Source organism: Calidris pugnax, unplaced genomic scaffold (assembly GCF_001431845.1).
Source record: "Calidris pugnax isolate Ruff unplaced genomic scaffold, ASM143184v1 scaffold44, whole genome shotgun sequence".
NCBI classification, from domain to species: domain Eukaryota; kingdom Metazoa; phylum Chordata; class Aves; order Charadriiformes; family Scolopacidae; genus Calidris; species Calidris pugnax.
In genome coordinates, this window is record NW_015094506.1 from 5,356,063 (window position 1) to 5,362,996 (window position 6,934).

Sequence of the window (6,934 nt, forward strand, 5' to 3'; positions counted from 1 at the left end):
CAGGGGACCCCTCCTGGTCCAGACCTCCATCCTCCCTCTGGGGTCTTCCCACCCCCTGATCCCACTGTCCCTGCAGCCTGTGGGGCTTCCCCATCTCCCCTGCAGCCTGTGGGGCTGCCCCATCGCATCCGTCCGTGCCACCGATGCGCATCGCTTTGCGTAACCGCAGTGATGCAGCCCCCCACCGGGGCTGCCCCTCATCCCCAATCCCCTCTGGCCCCCCATCGAGACTCGCTCCTTTAAGCCTGGCTCAGAAATGACCAGGCTGATCCCTCCCACCTGCCCGCTCCCCCTGGCCTGGCCCTGACGTCAGGGGAAGGCGTGTGGATGCGTGTATGTGTGTGTGTGTGTGCGTGCGTGTGCGAGGCGCGCATCATACACACATCAGATACCGCAGACCCATCGGCAGCCGGCGGGCAGGCAGGCAGAGGGAGAAAGCCCCCCGAGAGCCGGGCTGCAGGCGAGACCACTCTGCTCCCCGCAAGGCAGCGGAGGAGCCTTCGGCCCCACCGAGCACCGATGCTTGGCAGAACACAGCTCCAGGGAGCCCGTCACCGCTAAGGAGGTAAGGGGGAGGCACAATGGCCATCCGGCTTGCCCAGGCTATTATTGTAAGCTGGAGGTTAAACTTCACGCACTGCCTTTTTTCTTTCAAAGCTGCTTTTTCTTTTCGAGAGCGGCGGAGAGGTGCGAGGGTGAAGCGGGACGTCCCTCCTCCGGTTTGGTTATTCCCCACCAGCCTGAGGAACAATAACTCCTCTGGGGGTGGTGGTGGTGGTGGCCTCGTTGCGGGTCTGCTTTGGCTGGGGGGGTTGGCAAATAGCTGGGGCTTTGCCACAGAGGGCTGAGATCAGCTGGGACCCAGCTCTCTCTCTGGGGGGGAGGCGATTTGTAAAAAAAAATCCATTTTTTTAAAGCCGGCTGATAATGGTGGGGGCTTGAATTGGGGTTTCTTTGGGACTGGCTGCACTATTCATTCCTGCAGATGGCAAGTTAGATCCACAAAGGAGGAAGGAAGGATGCGGATGAGGACGTTTGCGCCAGGTCTTTGAGCAGACACTATTCTAATTTAAAAAAAATAATAATAAAATAACAAAACAACCAAACCCCACAAATATGATATTTGAGAGTGATGATTATGCATATATGCTTAAAAGATAAATCAAGCCTCCATGATGGCTTCTCCCTTTGCTTCCCCTTTGCATCTGGCAGCCTGCTTGCTCTCCCCCATGGCCTCCCCGAGAATTGGGCAGCCCAGCACTGACTAAGGGAGCTTTTTATAATCAGTCCATAAAGGTGACATTCATATTTTAGCGCTAAGCAGGCTGTATCGTAGGCGAGACTGTCTCAGCAAAGATCCCTGGAGTTGTGAGCGTGATTGGCTTAGCTGGGGAGGGGACGCTGTCAGTGTGTATTCCCCAAAAACTGCCTGGTTTATTTTCTCTATAGTAATTTGTCTCAGCAAAGGGGTTTTTAACATGCAGGGTAGGCAAGGAAATTGCTTTGCTTGGTCTTTAACTCTGCATGGCATGATCTGGTAACCAAAAAAAAAGTGGGGGGGGAGCTGAGGGGCTTTCATTAGCATCGGACAGAGACAGCATTTATAAAAACCTGCCAGACGCCAAGGCTGTGAGCCTCCTCAGAGGAAGGGAGGATGGAGAAACGTAGCCCCGGCGAGTGCTGTGGTGGCCCTGCTTGTGGTAACCCCCTGCCTGGAGCCATCCCTGTTCCCCAGCTGGTTCCTGCCCTTCACAGCAATCCCCCGGGGAGATGCCGATTCTGGGTCTCCGCTGGCCACCGCGTTGTTGGTGGGTCCCTGGGCACCTGCATGTGCCAGGCAGCTGAAAAAAGGGATTTTTGTTTTTGCATCGAGCTCTGGGGACACGCTCTCACGTCTGGAGGGGTGTATCTCTTCTCTGTTTCAGCCCGTGTCTAGACAGGCTGGGTCTGGGGGGGCATCAGCCTCCCCGAGGATGGCGGCAGGCCAGAACATCTCTTTCCCTGCTCCGTGGGGTGAGGAGATGGCTGCCGGCAGCCGGCTGCAGAGATGGGGTGGTCTTTTTGACATACTGAGACCTCTTTGCCACTGGGGTGGAAGGAGCTGGGAGGTAAACCTGACTCCTAAACTGGGGCCACTGGCAGTCGCGAGGGATGGAGAAAACATGATGGCGAGCAGCCGGGAAGAGCCTGTGCGGGAGCTCGCTGGAAAAGGCAGCAGAGGGAAAATAACCTCCAGCTCCTTGGCTGGGGAGGGGGGGAGCAGCAGCACTCGGGGAACCCGAGCGTGGTGGCTGACAGCATCCCGAGCCGGGGATTTGGAAAGGGATGCAGCAGCATGAAAGGAAATAGCCCATAAAGGCGACGGCGGGCCAGCCCAAGGGTCACGTCCCGCAGCTGGAGCGTGACAGCCACCAGCAGAGCGGCTGCCCGTCCGCCCGTCCATCTCTCCGTCCGTCCTGGGCAGCCCAGGGGTCCTGGTGGATGGGAAGGAGCACAAAGAAGCGCCGCGCGGGAGGGCTGACACGCCGAGGGCGATTAAGCCAATTAAATATGTATTCCCCCGCCCGGCGGAGGGACGTGTGAGGGGTTTTTCTTCACCGCCGCTAATGAACGAGGAGTGGCAGACAGAGGCTGGTGCCTCTTCAAAAGGCTCCTTCCCCCCTTTGGGGGGACCTTGAAAGCATGTTTAGTTAAACAAGGTCACAGCCAGCACCCAAGTCAATGTGTTTGGCTTTAAAGAGAGGAAGAGAGACAGTGATTTTATTTGATAAACCGCAGACCTTTCAGTGGCTGCTGATGAATGGGGTACTTGGATCTCGAGATAAAAGCTGATGTGTCTACTGCCTGTCTGCCTTAATTGGCCTGGGTTTCCTGGTGCGCTCGCCTGCAAGCGCTCCTGACTGTCAGCTCAGCTTGGCTCGGAAGCCTGCCCCCCGAAAAATATAAAAGCAAAGCTGGCTGCCGCTGCTGAAGGAAACCTTGTCACCCGAGGGCTCTGGAGTTTTGATCCGAGATGGTTTCTTTGGGGAGAGGGGGAGACAGACGAGGTGGGGTGTGTTTTTTACAAAGAGCATCCTTCTACAGAACGCCGAGCTCGGTGCTGCTTATGCACATCCTTGCCTCGGAGGACTCTCACCCCAGGGGACTCTCAGAGCAAAGCCACCGAGGGGAGATGGAGAGGAGTTCAGTGGAGGTCTCGCCGGCAGTGGCGGGGGGGCTGTTATGCTAGAAAGGCTTCCCATGCCTCACGGCAAAGCCGGGCTGCTGCAGCCTCTGCTCGCCTCCTCAAGTGACCCGGATTTTGTCCCCGCACCTTATATGTGCGTGGGGGGGACACGGTGGTGTGGGTGGCGTCTGTGAGGCCAGGAGAGATCTGGGGTGGGGAGAGATGCTGTCAGCCCCAGTGGAGGTTAATGTGACCACTGATGGTGGAGGAGAGGGAGAAAAAGCCTCCTGTCCCCCCAGGTGCCCCTTCCTTGTTGCCTGCTGGGGCTGCAGTGTGGAGAATGGGAGCCAGGACTGGGGAGAGGGTGGTGGGGTAGAGCAGAAGGAGGGAAAGAGAAGGACAAGAGGATGGGAGAGGCTTTCCTTGCTCTCCATCTGGGCTGGGAGGGGAGAAGACACCAGTGAGGACATGGTCGCCTCTCCCCTCTTCTCTCAGCCTGCATTTGCTGTGAGTTTAATTTCCTCGGTCCCTTTGTTTGCTGCGGGGATTTAAATGAGGTGGGAGGAAGGATACCGCCCCGGAGTCCCCTGTGGTGCCAGAGCTCTCACACAGCCAGCTTCAACGGCACTGGAAGAGATGGGCATTCAGCCACTGGTCCCCAAGGCTGACCCACAAATTTGGGGTACTCACACCAGGCACTGCAGCGGGGCAGAGCACTGCTGGCCATGGAAGCCAGCCTTGGCATGGCCGGGGGATGGCTGGGGGTCTCTGTTCCATCCACCACTCCAAGCAGGAATTAGGTACAATGCCTCAGTTAGAGCAGGCTGCTGGGGGATGTGTCCATGGGGGGGTTGCATACCCCCAGGGATGGGGATTCCATAGCCTCGCTGTGCCCTGTCCCTGTGCTTATCCCAGTGAGCTGCCGCCCCATGCCAGGACTCTCCCCCTTATCCCCATGGGCCAGCTATAGCCCCCCAAGGTGCCCAGGGGCAGTCGTGCCTGGCTTGTTCTCACACGTGGGGCAAGTTCAGCTCGTGGGGCAGCCCTGGGAGGGCACCTCTGCTGCTGCCCGTGGGCCTCAGGAGCAGGCTGTCTGCCTCGTCTTCCCCAGTGATGTCCAACATGCTCCTACTCCCCACCATCGCTCATCAGGGAGCCTTCCAGGACCCCAGCCTGGGCTCGTCACACAGGTGAACCTGGGGCAAACCCACTCTCCATTGCCACTTCGTCTGTCCACGCTATTTTGTCCCTGCAAGGCTCCCCCTCTCACACACCCCTTCCCTTTCACCTCTTATTTTTCTTTTGCCTCTGGGCAAGTTCAGCTCGTTTTTCCAACCCCTTGTAGACCCGTTAGAGGAAGCTCTTTCTGCTGGCGCCAACCAACCCCCTCAGCATACTAATCGTTTGCTCCAAGCATCGTTATTCAGGTTAAATACCCTCCATTGTCCCTAATCTGGTGGGGGAACCAAAAGGCCTTGTCAGCGAAAACACGCACAGAGGCGGCGCGCTGTGGTGACGCCATTTTCATCGTGGCGGCTCCATGATGTGCCAGAGAACTGAGGGCCATTTCCTCCAAGTGGTCTCGCTGGTCCTGCTCTGTCACCTCCTGGGAAGGCACCAGATCCTGTAGCGATGCTTGGGGACCACATTGCTGTTTGCTACCCAAAAGCTGCCTGGGCTGCTCGCCAGCGCAGGCAGAGCGGTCGGATGAGGGGCACAGATGGCAGCAGAGAAGCAGCTTGGTGGCTGCCCTGGCTTTTGGGTGTCTCGCTTGGGTGTTCCTTGAGCCTCTCTGAGCTCCTTGGGCATGGGGAAGGAGATGCTGAGCTTGGGAATGGAGGAAGGAGATGCTGAGCTTGGGCGTGGGGGCAGGAGGTGCTGAGCCTGAGCCTGGGAATGAGAGAAGGAGCCTGGACATGAGGGCAGGAGATTCTGAGCCTGGACATGAGCAAAAGAGGTGCTGAGCCTGGGCATGGGGGCAGGAGGTGCTGAGCCCGGTGGGCTGGGAGACGAGCAGCCCCGGTGCGGGGTGGGCTGTGGAGCAGAAGGCAGGCGCGTGCGCTCCAGTTCCTTCATGGCAGAGAGGAGCCACTGAAGCGCATGGAGGGTTTGGTGTGGGGGCCGATGGGAGAGATGTTTCGGAGACGTTTGTGGCCACAGCTGGAAGTTGTCTCAGAGGACAGGAGCCTTGGGGTGGGACCGTAGTGTGGCCTCTGCTGCCTGGACCTCGGGGTGAAGCTTTGCAGGGCGGAGAAAGGGGAGCTGTAAGGAAACAGCTAAGTCCTGGATGGACACCAAAGCGGGACTGGTAGCGGTCAGGGCTCAGGGACAGGCAGACCCCCTGGCAGGGGAAGCAAGCAGAAGTGGGTGAGGGGAACAGGAGTTGCCTGATCCCTCCCCGAAACTTCAGCTGCTCTAGAAATCTTCTCCCATGTCCTTGGTGCCTGCTAATTTGGAAATGGAGGTGACCCCCTTTTGCACATCCCCCCAGGGCCTCCGCATCTCAAGTGGCTGCAGATGAGTCAGAAACCAAATTAAATATTCTCTGGGTTTCCCGGTGTGTGCAGGTGTCCTCCCAAAAGATGCCGCACGCCCCAGTGGAGCAAGAAGGGCTGGAGGGGGTGGCGGGGAAGGGGATGGTAACTCCAGGGAATGTTTGGCTCCTCAGCTCTAGGTGATGGGGAAACCCTGGAGCCTGAGGGGTGATGGAGACAGGTGAGCCCCCACCCAGCACCCCCAAACAGCTGCTGGTGTGGGGCACCCTGAGACAGAGGCACCCGACGTCAGGTGCAGGGACCGATGGGAAGAGAAATGGGTAGAGGAAAGGTTTTCTGAGCAAGCAGCTGCAGTGCTGATCACACACCAGAGCTTCTTGCTGGGAGGCTTAAAAATGCTTAAGCAGATACACACACAGCCCGCTCCCAATTTCATGCTCAAGGTGGTTTGGTGAGGACAGCCCACCATTGCTCTGGCTTTGCTCTGGCTCGGCAGGAGACCTGGCCATCCTCTGGCAGCCAAAGGGGCTGTTAAGCCTTGGGGCTTTAACTCCTTGCAAACCACACCATACCAGCCAAAACCTGGACCCTGATGACCAGTTGTGGCTCATCTGAGGAGCCCAAGGGGTTTGTGTGCTGCCAGCAGCCCAGAAATAGCCTCCTGGTGTCCCTTCCCCGTAGGGATGTGCCTGATTGGGCAGCGAGCTGCTGGCTGGGGCTGGGATTGGTTCCTAAATGCCATAGAGGTGAGGGAACCTCCAGTGCTGGGGAGACCTCAGATCCCTTACCTTGACCTACCTGTTGTCTCAGCCTTTTTTCTTCACCCTTTTAGCAGAAATCTCAGGCTGGGGGAGATCTCAGAGGCCAGGAGACCTGGTGCAGCATGGGTATCCTTGCCAAAACAGTCCCTGCCCATGACAGCCCATGCTCAGTTGCTTCTTCTCCCAGGGCATGTACTGATTTAGCGACTTCATCTCTAATATGTGGGATTATCCTGGAAAATGAAAGATGCAGCAACACACTGGGCTCTTTCTTTCCCTCAGGACTGATTCACTAGAACATCGTGGATGGGCTTCCTGGGGTAATTCCCAGTGCTGGGAGTTGGTTCTCAGTACCAAAGGTTGATGGCACACTGTTTGCCCACACAGATGTGGAGCCAGGAGCAGAGTGGACAATTCCTAACAGCAAACTGCCCCCGCCGAAAGCCCCCCTGGGGGGGGGGGGGGGTACCCACTCCTCCTTGGCTCCCCAGGTCTCAAGCATCAGCCCCCCC

General features: G+C 57.8%; 1 protein-coding gene across 1 annotated transcript in view; it reads left to right on the plus strand.

Annotated features, from left to right (window-relative positions):
• The first annotated feature begins 285 nt into the window (after positions 1 to 285).
• CSDC2 (cold shock domain containing C2, RNA binding) overlaps positions 286 to 6,934 on the plus strand; it is a 9,540-nt gene continuing 2,891 nt past the window's right edge. Inside the window, exon 1 of the mRNA XM_014964338.1 lies at positions 286 to 565. The gene's annotated coding sequence lies outside the window, so the exon portion shown is untranslated. The remainder of the gene's footprint in view (positions 566 to 6,934) is intronic.